Genomic DNA, 20,727 nt, shown 5'->3' on the forward strand with positions numbered 1-20,727 from the left:
TGACCTAGCAATGGTTGGTGCTGAAGGCCCTGCTCTTGATACAGATGCCGATGCAAGCCTAAACAGTGAAGTCCCTGTTCATCGTGTGAGCATTGATGGTACCGTGCCTGCTCCTGATACAGTCTGCTGATGCAAGCCTAAAGAGTGAAGTCCCTGCTCATCGTGATGGTAGTGTTGATGGTAGTGTGCCTGCTCCACAACAAGTTCATCAAGCAAGACCTTTGGATAATCACCCTGATACCACCAGCCAAGATCATGGTGTTGGTATATTGTCCCCTGATGCATCTTTGTAAACTTTTCTATTTCAAGGACATAATATGAATGCTATTCCAAGTTGTTTTTGAAAATATTTTGTTATTTTCCTTGCAATTAGTCAACTTATGTAGACAGTCTTGTGTATGTAGTAATTGATAAGGAATTTATGTTGATGCTAGTAGTATGTCCACCGTTAGAAATGAAGCCCAAGTCAAGGCCAAAAAAACTCGTGATAGATCACCCATTTGAAAGGTACATGGCGCTCAAGCGGATGTACCACATCATGTTGGCACATGTGTATGCATCCAGCTCATGTTAATGGGCTTTCCCAAACTGCAACGATCTGAGCAGGATGCTTGCATCCATTGAGGAGGATTATCATGTTGTCCCAGAAAGTGTGCAGAATGATCCTCGGGCTCTTATTTTTTATATGAATGGTATTTTGATTCATAAAGTGGATGTGGAAGAAGATATGCATTTCTCCACATGGAATCTACAATATCAGGAGAGGGCCAAGAAGGATATACTTTTTTGTGCGGCCCGCTGCAAGGCAGTTCTTATTGTGGGAAACAACTCATTTCAATGTCTTCATTTGGAGCTCAACCATGGAACATAATGTTGTAAAGCGTTTTCGTGACTGCTTTCTAGGTTTACAAGGACTGGTAGCAGGGTTCATTTCACAGACTTCCTATGATGTGCTTCATAATCACAAAATCAACGGCAAAAAACCCATTTTCTTCAAGCACCTCAATGATTTTTGGAACAGGTGTAATGGTCAGTTTGGTCCACACAATACTCTACTGGTTGATGACAGTTTGTACAAGTGTATATTTAATTTTTCTGGTAATTGTTGCATTGTGGCTCGCCTTACAATACAACTTGAAGGCCATTCCTTACACATAAGCTTGACCCATGGTTGTACAAGTACATGAAGGTAGGGGATAGAGCGCAGTTTGTTACTGGAGGAGGAGATGTGTTTGGAACCTGGGGTATTGAAGAGGACTTGATTGTTAAGGATCTTATTGAGTTTCATGGACAGAGAAGCCTAGAGTGTTGCCATCATGCCATATGGGGAAAATTTGAAAAGAACACCTCTGAGGAGATTCAGTGGGAGGCATATGACAAAGTGGGGGATTTCCCAGAGCAAAAGGAGGCCTACAAGGTGGTGTGGGATACGGTTTTTCAAAAACGGCCTGGACAGACACGCTTGGGCACATTGGTGGATTGCCTCTGATGTTTGGACAGCCTGCTTTTTGTAACAGCTAGCGGATGTAGCTTCCGTGCAGATTTAGAGAATCCCCTGTGGTAATCCTATTTGTAACACCATACTTTCTGATGGTTCTTGCTCATTGCAAAAATTTGTAACATAATTCATCACTCAAAGCGACCATGTACTGTTTTTTTCCTGAGAAGGTTATTAAGTTCCACTCATATGTTGAGTACATTATACAAAATCTGGCTTTATGCGACATTGCACTGTTTACTTTCATGCAAATCTTATTAAGTTCCGGTCTTAAGTTCAAGTAAATAAACATCATCTGTTTAGGATTTGCTCAATTTCCATGTTTTGGTGCCATGAGAGTTGTATTGATAGAAATAGGAACATTACTTGTAGATTTGGCAGTGAATGGTAAAAAATTGTACCTATTAACCCTGCATAACTGACTAGCAATGCATGTAGACCATATGAATAGAATGACAAGACTTGTTTGCTCATATAAAAACCAAACAATTAAAATTACATCTCCCACGGCATGCTATTGTATACAGATTCAAAGACCTCTGGCGAGATCGTATACAATCCCCTAGCACCCTGGACTACTGTCAATGGGCTTTTTATACACCTGACAAGATGGGAGTACATGAAGACTGTGTTTCTGCCCAACAGCTTGTAACATAATCGTTGACCTGCTTATAATAGATTCCTTTCAAAATGTGTGACCCTGCTTCAAACACACTGCCCCAATTGTCGACGTCGTGTGCTTTGAGATTCTCCAATGTGCTTGTGCACTTGATCAAGTAAAAGTCGACTCGTTCTTCATTCCCCTCCTCGGCATCGACAGCAAAGTTGTCACCTACCTGAATTGCATCACTCAATGCTTCATAGTGCCCTTCATAGATAGGCTCCTCATATTTTTCATCACTATTTCCACCATCACTTTGAGCGATTTTGTGGAAACTCCAGCTAGACACATGTGTTTTGTTGCTGCAATTCTTCCACTGGTTGTGCATGCACGCACTACAATAGCAAGATAGTTTCCTGTGTGCGATGGAGAAGCCATCTTGAATGTATGGAGCATGCATTAGGGATAGCTTCACAATCCCATATGTTCTCCCAGGACACTTCTCCAAGATTGACCTCCCAAAACACATGCTGTACCTGCCTATGCTTGGAAGGGTAGTGAGCAATGGACCCATCGGACAAATGCTAGCGAAGAAATTGCACAACATCAGCTGCACATTTGAGCGTATCTCCATTGCTCTTCACCTGCTCGTGTCTAAGTGCCATTTTCACAACTACTCCTACCCCATCATGATCTCCTTTCCCGTGGCCACTTCCAAAGAAGTTCCACACCATCACTTTCCCTGTCAAAGCAGCATATCTACCAACAAAATAGAAAGGCCTTTTTGCCTTGAACTGCGATGCTGCCCCATCTGACCAAACCCAATGATGGCCAACATCTAAGCCTCTATCTTTTATCCATTTCCACTATATCATAAAGCAGTGTTGGACAAACAAAGTTTCATGACTTTTATCATCATAAATGAAAAAGTGCAAAGTCTTTTTTATCTCAGGTCCAACACGATAGTAGGTGATGTGTACAAAAATGGTGACCTGAATGGAATACCAATGCATCGACTGGATCTCATTCTGCTCCTTGAATGAATAATTCTCAGTAAAATCCACCACAGATACAACAACATCTTCAGGAAAATGCATGATGCATGCTTTGAAATTTTCAGCCTACCATCGATACATGAAGTCATGTTGGATGAAAAATTGGAGAACTTTTTTGAATACCTGTAGCAAATCAGCAGTGATCATCTCCTCACATATAAGTTCTTTCCTTTTCTTCTTTTTTCCACCTTCACATTTGCATGTTTCTACATCCTTAAATACTTTGACTTTGATGGTTCTTGCATCCTTTAGCAGCTCCTGTGGACAACATACAAATTTCTCTACCCTACATTTTGTACATTGACCCATGTGGCATTTTAGAGCATGGTAAGTAGAGCCAGCTTGCTTGGGACACAATAGAGAATCTATAATCTTTGAAATGCTCTTCACACTATACTTTGTAGCAACACATGTTCCTGCAAGTGATGAATCATTGCACACAGCGCATGCACATTTGCACAACCCACCATGCATTCCAAATGCTTGACTACGCATATGATTCACAGCCTCCTTCAAATATGAAATTTTCACATGGTAAATACAACAACATGTCAGCCTATCCTTTAACTTTCACACAAAGTAAGGCTTCTCTGATTCAAAAGCATGCAGCTGGATTGCTACATCCGGATTGGCATCCTTGAAATGTTGGTAGAGCTCAGCCTGCATTCCACAACAAGAAAGCTTGAATGACGAAGAAATCATGTGTCAAAGCTACCCATTAGCTATCAATAGTAAGCTATAACTATTAATAGCTATCAAATAAAAATAGCTATTAATAGCTATCAAAAGATATGAAATAAAAATCACTAGCTATAAATATCTATAGAAAAAAGCTATCATTTTTTATCAAATACCCATAAAGTAGAAATCACTAGCTATAAATAGCTATCAAAAGCTATCAAACAGCTACTACTAGCTTTCGTATACAATCACTAGCTATAAATTACCTTTCACCTAAAGCAAACACGTGATCATTCACTATCAATAGCTATCAGAGAGCTACCAATAGCTATCAAATGGCAGTTATCAAAATCAATAGCTATAACTAGCTATGAAATATCTAAGAACCACTATCAATAGTGAAGAGGTAGCTATCACCAGCTATAAACAACTATTAAAGATCTATCAATAGCTATCAAAGAGCTACCAATAGAAACCACATAGCAATCACTAAACACTAGCTATTTATAGTTATCAAAGAGCTATCAAGAGATATTTTATAGCAATCACTAGCTATGAGAAGCTATTATAGTTATCAAAGAGCTATTATTAGCTATCGAGTAGCAATCACTAGCGATAAAGTAGCCTTGGCTATGAAATAGAAAACACTAGCTATGAGATATCTATCAAAGAGCTATCAATAGCTATAAAACAAGCACTATCTATGAATAGCTGACAATAGTTAGCTATCCAATAGCAGTCAATAGCTATGAAACAACCACTAGCTGGAAATGCTATCAAATAGAAGTTACCAAAGAGCTATTAATAGCTATCAAATAGTAGTTATGAACGTCAATAGCTATCTCACAGCAATTACTATATATAAAATAGCTACCAAATAGTAAACACTAGCTATGAAATAGCTATCATTAGCTATTATAGTTATCAAAGAGTTGTTCTAGTAGCTATCGTGTAGCAATCACTAGCTATGGAATAGCTTTGGCTATGAAATAGCAGCAACACTAGCTATGAGATATCTATCAAATACCTATCAATAGCTATGAAACAAGAAGCACTAGCTATGAACAACTATCAATAGCTATCATACAACAATCACTAGCTATGAAATAGCTTTAACTAAAGAAAATACTTGATTATTAGCTATTGATAGCGATCACTAGCTATAAAATGGCAATCATTGGCTATGAAATATCTATTATTTAGCTATCAAATACCAATAAATGGCTATAAAAAAGCACTTGCTAGCTATCAAAGAGCTACCAATAGCTATCAAATAGCAATTACTACATATAAAACATCTTTCAAATAGCAAACACTAGCTATGAAATAGCAATCACTAGCCATGAATAGCTATCAATAGCTCTGAGTAGCTATGAAATACCTCATCCTAAAGAAAAAACTTGATTATTAGCTATCAATAGTCATCACTAGCTATAGAATGTCATTGACTAGCTATAAAATATCTATTGATTACATATTAAAAAGCAAATTTTGGCTATGAAATAGAAATCACAAACCATGAACAGCTATCAATTGCTATCAAAGAGCTATCAAGAGATATTTTATATAAATCACTAGCTATAAAATAGTTTCACCTAAGGCAAATACCTGATCAATAACTATTACACAACTGCTAATAACAAAACAGTTATTAGTAACTATCACTATCAACAAGTAGGTAATTACAAAAATATTCATTATTGGCTATCAATATCAATACCAATCAGATAGCCTCGGAGAAGTTATGTAACAACACATAGCTACCGGTCAAACTTTGACGGCTATCAAATGGCCAATATAGTGAACAACTACGACATATATTTGACTAGTTATAAGATGGTACAACATAGCTAGTGGGTGGCTATGAAGTAAACTGTATTTGATAGCCATTAGTGTGGCAAGAGTTATCTATAAAACACGGATATCTACCAGCTAAAATTTGACAGCTATTAACTAGCCATTGCCAAAGAGTAACTATAATGAACATATGAAACACATAATTGGCAGCAAAACAAATAGATAATGGTCAATAATTGGCAGCTATAAACCCTGGCAATAGTTATGTAAGTAATTCAAATAGATGTGCAGTTGAAACGCTTCTACCTGGCAAGAATATCTAACAAATACAAAAAGCCACTACATGGCATATGCTTTCTTATATACCTATGATACTTCCAATAAATGGATGGGATGTTTGATATACTCCTTCCGACCAATTCTCTTTCGACATATGTCTTTTTTGTTGGTGGATACACGGGTCTCAAGCATCCAAAAGTTGACTATTAGCTCCTTTAAACTCTTCAGGTATGAGACTTTTTTGAAGACTCCGATGACATGTGGCAAAGGACAAAGTGGTCTTCTCAGTTTGTTGGAGTAGCCGATTCTTGGCTCCATACAAGTTCCTTCTATGAATAGAAAGTAGCTTGGAGACAACATCACAGAAACATCATCATGGTAGACCTCTTAAGGAACATCTCATCTTCAGTTTGTGACCTCTTAAAGTCTTGAAGTGTGTTCTGAATATTTCCTATCAGTGTATCTACAAAACAGGGTGTTGTCGTTGTGGATATCTTTCAGTGAAGGGTGCTGAATCATCCGATTGAAGATGTATTTGTTGGGGTCCATGTCCATTCCACTTGTGCTTTGAAGTACATATCATGCAATCCCTTTCGCTATCGTTTCTCTTTTTTCATTCTTGAATATTTCTGCACAGACCTGTGCTTTTGTTAAGTCTTCTATTCCTTCATTTTCTTCGCTTTCAACAACCAAACCTACATCTTCTCTTCTCTTCAATCGGGCTCTTTGTTCTCTCTTGCAGAAAGCTTCATATTCCCTGATAACCATTGCCTGCTTCAAGTCCTAGAATGAACCAACCATAAAAAACATAACACAGTGACTTATTTACAATTATTAGCTAAGCTACAAGAAGCTTTAGATAGTGCAATCATAATAAAACAGAGACTTTAGGGTAACAGCCCACCAAGGTATCTTCAGGTTCACGAAAAAAAGTGTTGCAAAAGCAAGTAGGAACCAAAAAAATGTTCGGATGAAATAATGAGCTATCATAACATAAACAATAGGTATTGCCAGGATCAAATCGTCACGGGGAATGCAGGGAATGTGAACCTTGAACAGAGAAACTGACATCTACACGATTCTCACTTCTACAACTATTTGTGTCATTTCATTATGTTGATGTCATGAATGTTGCTCTAGACCACCATGTGGTGTTCTATGCTTACTATCTACATTGAGTGCCTCCTTCCTAGCAATACAATACAATGTAACAACCACAGATAAATTAAAGACAATCATAATATCCTTGGTCGTGTAGATAATAACCACCAATCGTGTGACTAACCATATGCACATACCTCCCCAGATTTTACAATACAAGGCAACAACTGTGAATAAATTAGAGACTACAGATCGTGTGACTGACCATATGTACATATCTCCTCGAATTATTCCCTCACCCCAAACATAACAAGTGCATTTAAAACAAACCTGCCCAAAGAACAACAGCTAAAAAGAGAGGGAGAGAAACAGAGATAATGGCAAGGCACCTGCTCCTTATCCTATCCTTCCAAAAATGTAAGTTCCACCATGAGTTCTACTCACCTACAAAGCAAAATAAAGACGCTTGGAGAGACTGAGAGAGCAATACAGAAAGAGCTGCAGAGAGAGAGAGAGAGAGAGAGAGAGAGAGAGAGAGAGAGAGAGAGAGAGAGAGAGAGAGAGAGAGAGAGAGAGAGAGAGAGAGAGAGAGAGAGCAATACAGACAGTTGTAGAGACACACACACACACAGAGAGAGAGAGAGAGAGAGAGAGAGAGAGAGAGAGAGAGAAATGTTCCATAGCTGCGAGAACACAGATGTTGTAGAGTTCGGGATGGTCGTTACGTCACCACGTTCAAAAAATTCACTTTCCATAATGAAATTGTACTTCGTGAGTCTGACCACGTTTTTAAAAAAAGTAGTCCCAAAAAATATATTTGAATGTTTCAAAGGACAAGAATTACTAGCTTCCTCACTCTCCTAAAAGTGATGTCCCAGACACAGCTCTTGTGTCCACCCACTCATGCTTCCACCCAACTCTCTTCCTTCATGAGAAAGTTTTCATTACAAAATTATTTAGAAAAGTGTAAATTTGAAATAGATGAGACATGCATAAAAACTTAAAGTTATAAAAATTTCTCTTGACATAGAACCTCATCCTTGGAAATCTAGTCAACTTTCAAACCCGTTGGAAAATCAACAAATAAAAGAGAAAAAACTTTATTGTTCTCCTTCCTTCACAAAATATTTCTTTGACATCAACTAGGTGAAGAAAATCCAAAACCTAGACAAAACCAAAAAAAGTTGTTATACTCGTTCTACACACATCACCAATCATTATTTTTTGGGCTATGTATTTATCATTTCTCATCCGCAAGAGTGATTTTTTGAACATCTAGCATGGTGCTGACAATGGTCACATCGGTGGAAGGTAGTGAAAAATATACCAATGGAGCGTTGCATTCAATCTTTACAAGTAGAAAATAAACAACGTATGTTCTCTATGAAATAACTTACTTGCAGTCACTTGAGATTATTTGTTTCCCTTCTTGATGAAAATTTTTTCCCTCTTGGACTAAATAAAATCCAATCATTTCTTGATAGAGGATGCATGTAATTGAGTAGCATTTTCTCTACAACTAGTGCCTGCTCTTTTAGGAGATGCAACTTTCTTGGAGACTAAGCCAATATCCTCAAGAACATCTTCACCCTCCACAATATGTTCTAGGGAAAACATAATTCATATAGAGCATAAACAGACTTGAGTCAAAAGTACTCTATCAGAATAAATTCAAGGACTAAATAATGTTTTATTCATAGCTTTTTATAAAACCCTTTCGCTACGTGGATAGGAGCTAAGTGGGTAGTCTAGCCACCATGGACAATAGTAAATTTCCCAATTGCGCAATCCACGATCCTTCATCCACACAGGAAACATACAATCTTCAAAAGAGAGATCTTTCCACTCTTCAACTACAACTAGCACCTTATCCAACAACGTTTGATCATAAAGTTGAATCAACCATTTGCATATGCACATAGATCCCATATCTTAGTTTGACTACAATGAAAAAGTAATTTATTTCCAACAAAAAATCTACCTAGAAAACATGAAGAGACTAAATGTATTACTTGAATAAAACTCTCTTTGATGATTCAATGAGCTCTGGAATTTTATCAGTTGACTCCTTTGTGTTAAGCTTACTCCAAAGCTCCACAAAAGCTTTATCAATGTGTTCCTTCAATTGGTGAAGAAACCATACTTCAAAAGCATCAGGTAGCTCATCAATCATCTTCCCTTTTATCCTTAAACACTGATTAAAGATATTTACCCAATACCACTCTTTACGTAAGTACATTTTGAACTTTTGAGAACTTATATAATGCTCAAAAGAGGGTCATCTACCTGGAAATGCATCAATGAATGCAATATTTCTTTCTTCCTATAAATCAATCATATAAAAGAACATAAATGCATTGGTCGCACCATAAACTCAAGATCGTTAAATACAACAAGAGAATAACCTTTTGAGTGGTATCTTAGATGTGGCTAAAGCATGGACCTTATCTCTAGTGGGCCCCACCAAATATTTCTCTTTGACCCAATTAAAGTTAAATAATAAAGAAAAGAACCCCTGGCCATTAGCGGGGTTGGCAATGAACAACATCCATGAACATAAATATTGGAAAGTTATAACCTACAAAAGAGTTAGAAAGAGTTTAAAGTGGTAGATACCTTTTTAACCTTGTAGGCTCTTTCTTTGAATGCTTTTTCTACCCTTTCTCTTCCAATCATATCTTTCTCTTGAAGAGATAATGGAGGGTCATTGATCTCATACATCTCTTTGATAAGGGTCATGTCAAATTCTTCCTTTAAAGTACAAAATTATATCAAGTAAGAAGTACAAATATAGGATATGGTCTTTGTAACTTCAATGTTTACTATGAGCATTTCCAGGAGAAGAGTAGGAGCATTGTACCAAGTACCCTTGGAAGCTTTCTTCTCACATGCAAGCTCCACCTTAATCCAATGGATCAAATCTTGGGGAAGTCCTTGAGTAGAGACTCTTTGCTTGCCACTACTAATTTTTGAGAAAGAAAGATCTCTTGACAAAAATTTGTGCTCACAATGGTTCACCCAATTCCGATTCACTAACAAGGTAGAAAGTATGTATTTGTAAAATGTTCACCAAAGAACACTATCACAAAAAGAAAGAAAGCACTAACTAATTTTGAGAATGCAAAGCCAACATAAGCTCTCCTTCCGTACTTCAGTCAACGTTCACAAAGTTACATTTAGCAGAAAAATGTCTCCATTTAACCATAGAGTAATCTGAAACAAAAAGAAAGAACATCAGAGAACACAACATGTGTGAACATGTCTTCATATAAGCAAGAATAAATGGAGCACTTATGTGTTCTAATTAGGTACATCCAAGACTTCAAGTGGTGATTTCCATCCCCGACAATCAACTTCTTACTCTTCAAGTCTTGCCATTCAACTGGGAGACACTTGTCAAAGTCATCACTAATGTCACTCCATACGGGACCCCACTCTTCTTTATCCAAGTCTGAAACATAGTGTTGATCATGCCCTGGATTTATCGATTGATCCTCAACAACAGGTAGCCTTTCTAGACATGATCCATCTTGCAATAAATTTTAAATTCAAGGAATAATTGGTTTCCCTCCCCCACATGCTTGCTTGTGTGTACATGTGTGTACATGTGTGTGTGTGTGTGTGTGTGTGTGTGTGTGTGTGTGTGTGTGCACGCATATGCACGAGTTTAAGCTTGTATTTTCTAGCACGCCATTGCAATAGATTTTGTGCCACTAAGTTCTTTTTGTCCACAAAGCAAAGAGGACGACACAACATATGGCCGTAAGTTTGAGGGTCGCTGTACTCAGAGACTATTAGCCTTCAAGATGGAGGAATCATGATGAGTGCTTAAAGAGGATGAGGAAGTCCACACCACACTCTTGGTGCTATGATGAGATATAGAGGAATCAAGTATGAAAAAGTATTTTACCATGCTAGTTTTGGCATACCACACACATTGACACTACGTCAAAATAGCAACCAAGCATGCCTACAAGGTCACCATAAGGATATCCTACTTTGAGGCCCATTCTCTTGCTGGAGATAAGATATGCTCAAGACTCATATGCAAGATGTAATGAGCATCAAAACCACACAATCATTTAGGAGAAAATAATGGTCTCTAATGAAGTCAAGAAAGTGAAAAGCAACCCACCAAAGGAGCTCTCAAGCACACAAGAAAGAACCCAAATTCAACCAAGACAAGAAATATTAACCAATCAACATTCAGCCCACAAGTTTCTCCTCCTTTGGAGATGAAGTTCCATGGTCTCTTTCCCTTATTTTTTGTAAAAAAACTTATACCAACTGTCATAATAATCAATATCTAATTCTCCTAAATGATTTTCTCATATTAAACTGATCATTTAATGTGGGGAAGTGCCAAGGGAGAAAAAGCTAGAATATTGGTTAAGTTAGCAGACCGGCCACAGTAGGGATCCAAAGGAGGGAAAATAGGGATCCAAAGGGGGGGCCATCTGCAAAAGAGCCATGTGAAACAACGGGCTAAAAAGACCCTAAGGTTCAGCCCATTAAGACTTCCAAAATGCTAAGGTTCCAAAATTCAAAGGTTGTGTCCAAAGGTCAACCTTAGGGAAAATTGGATGCTTAGTGTGTGCCCAAAAAGTCTTTCTACATCCCTACATGGGAGGGGGCGAGCCCCAAAGCTAGGGGATGAGAGAGAAAGCCACACACACACACACACAGGCTCCCTTTACACAAAGGGAATGAGGGACACATGTCAGCTCCCTAGGCCAGATGCCCACAAGGTATGCCCAATTCCTATTGGAAGACCCTTGAAGTGGACCAATGAGAATTAGGCTAGAGTAAATCTAGTTTAATTAATTTAAAAACATTTAATAAAAGAAACCAATAAGAATTAAGTGTCCTAGAAGACTATTGGGCAGTCTCCCAAGGGGTCCAATGAGCATTCAGGAGCCCCATGGCTTGCCTGATTCCTATTGGCCAGGAGGCAAAGGGGTCCAATGAGAGTTTAGTTTAATTATTTAATTATCTAAAGCTCTCACAAAAGGGGAAAGGGGGACACATGTCAGAAGGCTATCACTTATGCTGCTTAATTCCTATTGGCTTGACCTGGGGAGGTCCAATGAGGCAAAAGCCAGACTAACTTAGCAGCTAGGGCTCGCCCAAGAGAGAGAGGGGGCTGATTTTTGCTGGGCATTGACACACACACTCTCACACTTGACCATGTGTGAAGGGAAAATACTCTATCTCCTCCCAAGCTTTAATGGAGAGCTCATCACCTACTCCAAGCTTGTGAGATAGAAGCCTACATCAACACTCTCTTGGCATGTGGATGCAAATCCAACCAAGAGCCAAGCTTCAATGCATGCTCATCTTCTCTACCAAGCTAATTACTAAGCTAAGCTATGCTAATATGAGTGATTATGTGAGGAGATGTACTTCTTTCTCGTAAGATACTTCTTTTTCCTCTCAATCTACTCTCATACCCTGCTAGCTCTCACCATCTTCGAAGGTGTGTGAGGTCTTGGGTCTGAGAACGGGGATAATTCAAGTTGTGTTTGATTAAGTGTTTTTCTTGGTGTATGAAGTTTCCATCTTCATTGCACTAGCTCGTCTTGAAGGAACACAAAGAATTGTATTGTACAATGTCTCTCTTGATGGGAGAAACCATAATACAAAGCCTTTTGGAGGGGGGACCGGCTCCATGCAAATCCGGTCCTCAACTGTTGTCAATAGCTTAATTGCTCTCTCTTTTGAAAGTATTGTCGATGCTATCTAACTAGGTGTTATGCTTTTTGTTGCTCTCTCCACCCAAGCACTCTTGTAATTTTCATTAGGAATCAACTCTAATGAAATGCTCACTATGTTCATGCTAATTTCCGCTACACATAAGATTTTAGGCTATTAAATGTTACATTGGTATCAGAGCTCAAGGTTTCTCTTTTCTTGCTCAAGAAGGGAGGTCCTCAAGCTAGCTACAAATGGTTGGTATTATTAATTGCCTGTGAGTAAGTAGAATAGGGATTTTTCAGCCTTGCAGTGCGCCTGCCTTTGTGCAGTTAACGGGGCATCACCGTCGAGAGCTATGGTCTTAATAGTGGAGTCCTACGGGGCTTGCCTACGGCTTAACCACTATTGAGCTATTAGAAGCTTGACAGGAGCCGGTGTTGTTTTGGTGTCGAAAGACCCTCTCTTCTATTCCTTGCAATTAATGGTATTCGAGCCGCGGGTACAGTAGCTTGAGTGCTTTTTCTAAAGGGGTAAAGAGGAGTAGCAACTAGGGCTTGAAGTGCCAAAGTACACCTAAAAAGTTTACACCTAAAAGTTGTTAGAATGGCTGACAATATTAAAGAGAGTGAAATTAATGTTGATAACTTTGATTTTGCTCATGAGCAAGCTACTAATGATGCTTCAATGCTTGTTAATTATCTTGTTTCTAGGCTTCAACAAGCCATGGGCAATCCATCTCTCCAAAGTGAAGTGCAACGGCAGCTCCGTGCTCACGGGATTCTCCAAGCTCATCACCATGACGAGAGAACACCTAGGAAGCCTCCTTGTGAGACTACCAAAAGAGGTCTCTCTCCGATTTGGGAAGAAGAAGAGAATCCATATGAAGGGCTCAAGAACTTACTTCTTGATGATGCATCTCCTTCCCAAAGGAGAACTCAAGAGCCTCCACCGAAGGAACGAGAAAGAAGCGAGTCTCCCGCCACCTCGGCGGAGATGGCTCCACGAAGACGGCGGGCTAAACGCTCTCCATCACCACCAAAGCGGAGAAGACCATCACACTCTTCTCCACGCCATAATTCAAAGAGGGATGATAAAAAGCAAGAGAAGAAAAAGGCGAGAAAGAGGACACCCTCTTCTCCATCTTCTTTATCCTCTTCCTCTTATGAAAGCTATGGTGAAGACGACAAAGATCAAGACAAGAAAAAGGCGAGAAAGAGGTCACCCTCTTCTCCACCTTCTTCAAATTCTTCATCTTCTGAAGAAAGTGATGGTGGAACCTTTGAACCATCAAAAAGAAGAGGCCATAGGAAATCCTATGCCGCATGGAAGAGGTCGTCCAAGCTGAAGAAATTCAAAGAGGGAGGGAAGAGCATCTCTTTCCTTACCTATGATGGCACCTTCGGTGCTACAGACAAAGTTTTGGCCTTTATCCAGCAATTCGATGCGGCGTTTGGAGATGAGGGCTTCACGGAGTCCTCTAAGCTACGCCATGTAGCTATGCACTTTCAAAAGTCCGCCAGACAATGGTGGTCTAGCCTACGAGCCAACGGTGAAGCTCCACGAACATGGAAGGCTTTAAGAGCTTCCATTATGAAGCAGTTTTTGGCCACCGATGCCAAAGACAAAGTACTCACCGAATGGCGAAGCTTAAAGCTCTCTCCCAATGAATCCATCCACAAATATGTAGACAAGTTTTGGGACCTACAACTCAAAGCCACTGTCTTCAAAAAGTTGGATTTTGGAGAGCAAAAGCAACAATTTTGTGCGGGCTTAACCGAAGAAATGGCGGAGTATGTCAACTCCCAAAGGCCACGTACCATATCGGCGGTAATACACCATACTATGGTGGCCTCGCGAATCAATTTCCAAACGGGGGGTAAAAGAAATAATAAGCCCCCGGAAAACAAAGGTTCCAATGAGCCTAAGGGGAAGGACAATGTCCAAAAGTCTCCTAAGGGCAATTCCAACAAAGCTAAAGAGAAGGGAGTTTACAAAGGAAAGAATAAACTCTCTCCTGAAGAGCTTGAGCGTTATCGTAAAGATAACCGGTGTTTCAAGTGCGGCGAACAAGGGCATGCGTACCGCGCTTGTCCCCAAAAGAACAACCGCCAAGATCCTCCTAGAGCTTCTTTGGTTGAAATCCAAGAGGAGGAGATTCACCAAACTCACCACAAAGGATCTCCTCTATGCCATGCTTGGGGAAAGGTAAGAGAACATGATGCTTTTATTCTCTTTGACCCTGGTTCTACTCACAATTTCATATCTATGGAGTTAGCCACCAAGCTAGGCATACAATCCTACGAGATGGGAGATATCCTACCCGCAGACAGTGCCTACAAGGGGCAAGAAGCTTCAGTCACTCCCTTAATCGGGAAATTGAGGCTTCATGTCCAAGGCTATGTGGACAAAGAGGATTTCTTTATCTCTCCTCTCAAGCATGAGGATGTAATCCTAGGGGCACCATGGTTTGACCGTGTGGCTGCCCATGTTAAATTTCCTGAAAGGAGAATCTCCTTTAAGTTCAGGGAAAAGGACATGTATATAGATGCTAGGGAGATGGGTAACACCATCCCCATTGTACATACACCAGCTTTCAACAAGTCAATAAAGAGCTCTATTTCCGTGTACATGATTTTTGTTAAAGATTCTCAAAATGAACCTAATGCTTTAGCAAAAGAAAATAAAAGCAACCAAAAGGAATTAGAGTTATCCAATTTTCTCAAGGGGTTTCAAGATGTCTTTATTGACGACATCCCTTCTGAGCTACCTCCTAAACGAGGTAATGACGACCATGCAATTGAACTTCTTCCAGGAAGTTCACCGCCTAACAAACCTCCTTATAGAGTTTCTCAAGCTCAACAAGAGGAGATTATGCGGCAAGTGCATGAGTTAATTGAGAAGGGCATGGTTAGGCCTAGCTCATCTCCATTTTGCTCACCTGTGCTATTAGTGCAAAAGAAAGACGGCACATATCATATGTGTGTCGACTATAGAGCACTAAATAGGATCACTATCAAGAATAGGTTTCCCGTTCCACGGGTAGAAGACCTATTTGATAAGCTACAAGGATCGACCTACTTCAGTAGGATTGACCTAAAAAGTGGCTATCATCAAATAAGGATAGTTGATCAAGACATTGTAAAGACCGCATTTCGTACTACATTTGGTCTTTACGAATACATTGTCATGCCTTTTGGCTTGACTAATGCACCAGCCACATTTAACCGCTTGATGGAGAAGCTGTTCAGACCTCATCGAACCTTCACTGGAGTGTTCTTTGATGATATTATCATCTACTCTAATTCATTAGAGGAACATAAGCAACACCTCCAGGTAATATTTCAAGTTTTAAGAGAGAATAAACTTTATGTTAATCGAAAGAAAAGTGAATTTTTCTTGCAAGAGATTCAATATTTAGGTCACATTATCTCTCAAGATGGAATCCAAATGGATCCATCCAAGTTAGAGGTAATAAAAGGATGGCCTAAACCAAGGAATCTTCATGAACTAAGAAGCTTTATAGGTATGTGTGCATACTATAGACGCTTCATAGAAAAGTTCTCACAAATTGCGGGACCATTACATGACCTAACAAAGAAAAATGTTAGGTATACGTGGTCTGCTAAGGAGAACAATGCTTTCGAAAAGCTTAAAGAAAAGCTTATCTCTCAACCTGTGCTTACACTACCGGATCTCTCAAAACCATTTGAGGTCCAATGTGATGCTTGTGGTGATTGCCTTGGGGCTGTTTTGCTCCAAGAAGGGCACACCATAGGCTATGAGAGTCGAAGGCTCGACCCTGTTGAGCAAGCTCTAGGCATATACGAAAAAGAACTCCTTGCAGTTCTACATGCCTTAGACTCATGGAAGCACTATTTATTGGGGACTCCTTTCATTCTGCGAACGGATCACCAAAGTCTTAAGTACTTCATGACGCAGACCAAGCTCTCCGACAAACAAATGAGGTGGGCAAATTTCCTTTCGCAATTTCATTTTCATATTGCTCACATTGCTGGCAAGCATAATCAAGTAGCCGATGCACTCTCAAGACGACCGAGAGTGAATGCGGTTTCCATAGCAACTCACAATGATCTATCTTTAATGATAGATGAGTATGCTATTGATCCCGATTTTAGAGATGTGATTTCAGCCCTTGCCTTAGGGAAGAAAGAAGAACCATTTACTTTACAAGATGGCTATCTTCTCTATGGCAATAGACTATGCGTTACTAACTCACTACGTGAGAAAGTAATGTATGAATCTCATGCTCCCCCATATGCGGGGCATAGAGGGATTCAGTCTACCCTAAAGGGAATTGAAACATATTTCTATTGGCCTACCATGAAAGTGAACATACATGAGTATGTTTCCAAATGTGTGGTATGTCAAAAGACAAAATTTGATAGAGGGAAGCAACTTGGATTGCTTCAACCCTTGCCAATCCCTAATTCACCATGGGAGAGCATATCCATGGATTTTATCTTTGGATTGCCTAAGTCTATCCATGGGAATACGGGAATATGGACGATAGTAGACAGGTTCAGTAAACAAGCTCATTTTATACCTGTCAAAAGGACTATCAAAGCCCATCAAATGGCAACCCTCTTCATTTCGCAAATTTTCAAGTACCATGGCTTGCCAATGTCCATAGTGTCGGATAGAGATCCTAGAATGACCAGTAATTTCTGGAAGGGTCTCTTTGAGAATTTAGGAACAAGGCTAAACTTCTCTTCGGCCTATCATCCACAAACTGATGGCCAAAGTGAAATAGCTAACCTAACTATTCTCAATCTACTAAAAGCCTATGTAACGGAAGTAGATCAAAGATCCCAATGGGAGAAGTACTTACCCTTAGTAGAGTATGCTTACAATAACACTGTACATACTTCTACAGGAAAAGCACCTTTCGAGGTAATTGAGGGAAGATCAAAAAGTCCCTTGCTACTTAAGGTACATGGGAAGATCTTCGCTGCAGATGAGTATAGCCGAGACCTACAAGAATCTTTCCAAAAGATTAAGGATGCTATCTCTATCTCACAGCAAAGGCAAAAGGCTGCTGCTGACAAGCACAGAAGAGCCCAAGCCTTTAAAGAAAACGATTGGGTCTTGTTAAAGTTTCCCAAGGCTCGATTAAGGCACACGACGGGCAAGAATCCTACGGGCCACCAAAAGTACTATGCTAAACTAGCAAAAAGGTACTATGGTCCCTTCCAGATTCTTAGGCCAATCAATGAGATGGCCTATCAACTTAAGTTGCCCAATCATTGGCTCATACACAATGCTTTTCATGTGAGCCTCTTAAAGCCTTACAAAGGAGAGCCACCTCAAGAACCAACTATTGAAGACCCACCGGAGATCGAGGACCACGAGGAGGTGCTGCAGCCCGAGTCCATTCTCCGACATGAAGACAAGGTATTAAGAGGCGGTAAGACTATCCGACGATATCTTATTAAGTTTAAGAATTATCCTTTTGAAGATGCTAGATGGATGCAAGGCATACAATTAAAGGATAACCTAAACCTTGTCAATGCTTACAATGCTTCCCAAGAGTAAGCAAATGTACAAAATGTTAAAAATGAACAAAAATTTTTGTCTTATAAGACTCTCTTTTTCTTTATTTGTGCACAAAAATGAAGTAGTATGCATGCTTAGATCAAGTTTGCGGAGACGACGTCTCCCGAACACCAAGTAGAGCTTGTCACTCTACTATGGAAGATTGATAGGACTAATGTGCAGACATGCTTGCGGCAGCCTCAGGCTCTCAAGCGCCAAATGGACTAGTCATCCATTATGGAATGATGTCGTAGGGTAACATAGGGATCCTCTACCCGCTAAGAAAAGGACTCATGCATATGCTTTATCTTCTCTACACCATAGTCGAGGACGACTATGATTTCAAGAGAGAGGTAATGTCATAATAATCAATATCTAATTCTCCTAAATGATTTTCTCATATTAAACTGATCATTTAATGTGGGGAAGTGCCAAGGGAGAAAAAGCTAGAATATTGGTTAAGTTAGCAGACCGGCCACAGTAGGGATCCAAAGGAGGGAAAATAGGGATCCAAAGGGGGGGCCATCTGCAAAAGAGCCATGTGAAACAACGGGCTAAAAAGACCCTAAGGTTCAGCCCATTAAGACTTCCAAAATGCTAAGGTTCCAAAATTCAAAGGTTGTGTCCAAAGGTCAACCTTAGGGAAAATTGGATGCTTAGTGTGTGCCCAAAAAGTCTTTCTACATCCCTACATGGGAGGGGGCGAGCCCCAAAGCTAGGGGATGAGAGAGAAAGCCACACACACACACACAGGCTCCCTTTACACAAAGGGAATGAGGGACACATGTCAGCTCCCTAGGCCAGATGCCCACAAGGTATGCCCAATTCCTATTGGAAGACCCTTGAAGTGGACCAATGAGAATTAGGCTAGAGTAAATCTAGTTTAATTAATTTAAAAACATTTAATAAAAGAAACCAATAAGAATTAAGTGTCCTAGAAGACTATTGGGCAGTCTCCCAAGGGGTCCAATGAGCATTCAGGAGCCCCATGGCTTGCCTGATTCCTATTGGCCAGGAGGCAAAGGGGTCCAATGAGAGTTTAGTTTAATTATTTAATTATCTAAAGCTCTCACAAAAGGGGAAAGGGGGACACATGTCAGAAGGCTATCACTTATGCTGCTTAATTCCTATTGGCTTGACCTGGGGAGGTCCAATGAGGCAAAAGCCAGACTAACTTAGCAGCTAGGGCTTGCCCAAGAGAGAGAGGGGGCTGATTTTTGCTGGGCATTGACACACACACTCTCACACTTGACCATGTGTGAAGGGAAAATACTCTATCTCCTCCCAAGCTTTAATGGAGAGCTCATCACCTACTCCAAGCTTGTGAGATAGAAGCCTACATCAACACTCTCTTGGCATGTGGATGCAAATCCAACCAAGAGCCAAGCTTCAATGCATGCTCATCTTCTCTACCAAGCTAATTACTAAGCTAAGCTATGCTAATATGAGTGATTATGTGAGGAGATGTACTTCTTTCTCGTAAGATACTTCTTTTTCCTCTCAATCTACTCTCATACCCTGCTAGCTCTCACCATCTTCGAAGGTGTGTGAGGTCTTGGGTCTGAGAACGGGGATAATTCAAGTTGTGTTTGATTAAGTGTTTTGCTTGGTGTATGAAGCTTCCATCTTCATTGCACTAGCTCGTCTTGAAGGAACACAAAGAATTGTATTGTACAATGTCTCTCTTGATGGGAGAAACCATAATACAAAGCCTTTTGGAGGGGGGACCGGCTCCATGCAAATCCGGTCCTCAACTGTTGTCAATAGCTTAATTGCTCTCTCTTTTGAAAGTATTGTCGATGCTATCTAACTAGGTGTTATGCTTTTTGTTGCTCTCTCCACCCAAGAACTCTTGTAATTTTCATTAGGAATCAACTCTAATGAAATGCTCACTATGTTCATGCTAATTTCCGCTACACATAAGATTTTAGGCTATTAAATGTTACACCAACCTTTTTCCCCAAATTATAGTAGGTCCACAATTTAAATATACTAATTCTCTAATATCACTAAAATTTTAATCTAGCATAGGGGGACTCTTATTGTCCAATTTGTTTTTCCATGTGCTTCAATTCCTGAATTGCATGTGACTAGTCTACACTTTATGAAGCTCATGCATGTGTCTATTTTAAGATAAAATAATAAAAGGGAAACCACTTTGGATAATGCAAGTAAATGGGACTTGCATGATTCAAGAGACCATTTATTGACAAGATTTATTGCCACCACATTTTTTCCCCTTTTGAAGCCCATCTAGACATTTGACTTCTCTTCCCCTTATAGTGATATTTATGAGATGGGATTGTTATTTAGAGGCTCTTAGAAAAAGATGTCCTACTTGGAGGTGCTTTTGTGTACATGCATGTCGTATTCTTGTTAGTGTTCTCAATGATTGTGAAAAAAAAAGCTCTTAACTGTTGTTTTTGATAAATGCAAAGTATATACATCTCTCAAGATGCACTTACTCA

At 39.7% G+C, this 20,727-nt stretch overlaps 2 pseudogenes; one reads left to right on the forward strand and one right to left on the reverse strand.

The window, feature by feature from the left end:
- The window catches only part of LOC147444815 (uncharacterized), a 106,107-nt pseudogene that overhangs the window by 6,671 nt on the left and 78,709 nt on the right, over positions 1 to 20,727 (reverse strand).
- On the forward strand, positions 11 to 293 carry LOC147444817 (uncharacterized; annotated as a pseudogene).

This window comes from Adiantum capillus-veneris, chromosome 13 (genome assembly GCF_014529385.1).
Source record: "Adiantum capillus-veneris isolate H3 chromosome 13, ASM1452938v2, whole genome shotgun sequence".
NCBI classification, from domain to species: Eukaryota; Viridiplantae; Streptophyta; class Polypodiopsida; order Polypodiales; family Pteridaceae; genus Adiantum; species Adiantum capillus-veneris.